General features: G+C 38.9%; 1 non-coding gene across 1 annotated transcript; it reads right to left on the reverse strand.

Annotated features, from left to right (window-relative positions):
• Nucleotides 1–1,663: 1,663 nt before the first annotated feature.
• LOC145411481 (5S ribosomal RNA) lies at nt 1,664–1,782 on the reverse strand. The gene has a single exon (XR_013899422.1). It is a non-coding gene; the product is annotated as a 5S ribosomal RNA (ribosomal RNA).
• Between the last annotated feature and the right edge of the window lie 1,012 nt (nt 1,783–2,794).

A 2,794-nucleotide genomic window follows, 5' to 3' on the forward strand; every position in this document is an offset into this window, starting at 1 on the left:
ATAATAAGACACCACTGTAGAGATTGTGCGTTGTGTATCACCTATACCTAACTCCCTCTCAGAATACTAAGGCACGAGTCTAGAGACAGTGAACTATTGCCACACCCATTCAACCCGGAAACAGTTCAGTGTCTGTCCTGTATCCTGCGTGATACACCTAACCTTTTCAGCAGCCTGAGAATTGATTTGGTATAAATAGTGAGATTGTCTGCCTGTTCCTGTGTCTAAGAATTTGTGAATATACGTGTAGGTTGTTGCTCAGAGTTTTTATGCCTCGTTCCTCTTATGTTTGTGGTCTAGCTCCGGTCTAGGAAAGAACCCAACTGCAAGTTAGGCGTTTCTAGGACGGGAAGCCGTCCTAAAAACACCTTGCATAACAATAGGATTGTCTAAACACCCATATGTTTGATACCTCCAATGAGGACAATCATGTTCAGTGACGTGCAGTCTTTCAGAAGGGCAGGGGCTCAGTTGAAAAAAGGGACACTCCCCTGGCATTTTTTTTTCAATGAAATCAGCAATATCATATTGGCTATATATATGTATACACACAAAGAAATATGTTAAAGTTGCATATGGTAAATACTCCTGAATTCAGTGCATTATTTTTATATATATAAAGCTGATTAAAGGAAATGAATAAAAAATTTTTGTAAAAAAGGCATTTGTTTTTTATTATTGCATGATTTTTAAAAGATATGAAGATACTGAAATACTGGAGTGTGTTTAGGCTACAATTATTCAATTTTACTTTATTGACTTTAATCTCGCTCATCATATAAATAACAGTATTTGGCGATTCGTTATTAAGAGGACAAAGCAAAAGACTATACTAAAAGAGAGGCAACAAAGATGTAAAAAAGTTTTGGCTCTCTAATAGAGCAATTGACCAGTGGTATGTACTAAGAAACCCAAATGAAATTGTGTGTGTCGACACCACTGACAAATTTAAGGATATGTATGATAAATATTGCTTAGAAAACGGGACAATACGAGTTTGACTCAGTCCTGTAAAAATACAATTGGGTAAGGACAATTAGGTAAGAAACACACACACACACACACACACACACACACGTGTGTGTGTGTGTGTGTGTGTGTGTGTGTGTATGTGTGTGTGTGTGTGTGGTATACATCATTGCTTGACCCAGAGCTTGCGGGCGGGAGCATGTGTTCTTACCTAATTGTTCTTACCTACAAGTAATTTTATCTTTATAGGATTGAGTCAAGCTCGTACTATCCCGTGTCTTAAACCATTTTTATCATACATCTTAAATCTATGAACTGTTTTGTCACACACTGTTTCATTAGATAGTGCATTCCACTGATCGATTGCCCTATTTGGGAACTAATTTTTCCTTATGTCTTTATTGCGCCTCTCTTTTCATGCAGTTTTTAGCAGTGTCCTCTTGCTGATGCTTCCCCATAGGTTATATATTCATTTATGTCTATTTTCTCCTTCCCTGATATGCACTTATATAGCATAATCATGTCTCCTCTTTTCCTTCTCTCCTGTAGTGTTGGCAGATTCAGTTTTTCTACTCTTTTCATTCATTCATTGCCAGACGCCATGTATCCCAAACGGGGTGGCCAACGGCTTAGAGTTAATTGTTTTACAGGGAGGGGCACTAATCCTCCACCAACCCCACTTGACACGTAGGGATGCCAACAGCATCTGGTGTTCCCAGGTGGTCACCCATCCAAGTACTAACCAGACCCAACGTTGCTTAACTTCGCTGATCGGACGGGAAGCGGTGTACTCAACGTGGTATGATCGTTGGCTTTTCTACTCTTCATACTGTAAATTAGATCCCTTAAGCTTGGTACCCATCTCGTAGCGGCCCTTTGAACTCCTTCGATCCTATCTATGTGTTTCTTGAGATGAGGATTCCAGACTACTGACGCATACTTCAGGGTTGGTCTGATGAAAGATGTTATTATCTTCCTCAGCATGTCTTCATTTATGTATGTGAATGCTATTCTTATATTTGCAAGCAGGGTATACACGTTCCGTACCTTCTCACTTGTGTGGTCAGCCGGAGATAGTCTGTTATTGATAATCACACCTAAGTCCTTCTCTCTTTCTGATGTGTGTACGGTTTTGCTTTCTAACTTATAATCCCAATCAGGTCTTTTTCCACTTTTACCAAACTTGATTACATGACACTTGTCCACATTGAATTCCATTTGCCATGTATTACTCCATTCATGAAGTTTATTTAAGTCTTCTTGTAGCTCTTTACAAGAGTCTGTTAGTAATTCTCCTTTGTATTTTCGCATCATCAGCAAACATATTTAAATAGCTTTCATTTCCAGTGTTACTGGCTATGTCATTTATATACACAAAAAATAGTGCCAGCACTGAGCCCTGTGGAACTCCGCTAGTCACTTCCCTCCATGACGAGTAATTTCCTCTTAGTATTCTTCTCATTTCCCTTTTTCTGAGAAAATCCTGCATCCATGAGTAGTTTGCCCTTCCTCCTTGATGTTACAGTTTCCATAAAATTCTTTGGTGCGGTACTCTGTCAAATGCTTTCTTGAAATCTAGATAGATACTGTCCACCCATCCTTCTCTTTTCTGTAATGTTTCTGCAACTCTGTCATAGTAGCTCAACAGATTAGAAACACATGATTTTCCGTTTCTGAAACCAAACTGCCTTTCTGTTATCATACTGTGGCCTTCTAGATGCTTTACCCAAACTATTCTTATCAGCTTTTCTTGTACAGTATCTTACTTACAACACTGCTTAGTGATACTGGTCGGTAGTTCAGTGGATTTTGTCTATTCCCTTTC

This window comes from Coenobita brevimanus, chromosome 89 (genome assembly GCF_032717465.1).
Source record: "Coenobita brevimanus isolate Jiangsu-jjx chromosome 89, ASM3271746v2, whole genome shotgun sequence".
NCBI lineage: Eukaryota > Metazoa > Arthropoda > Malacostraca > Decapoda > Coenobitidae > Coenobita > Coenobita brevimanus.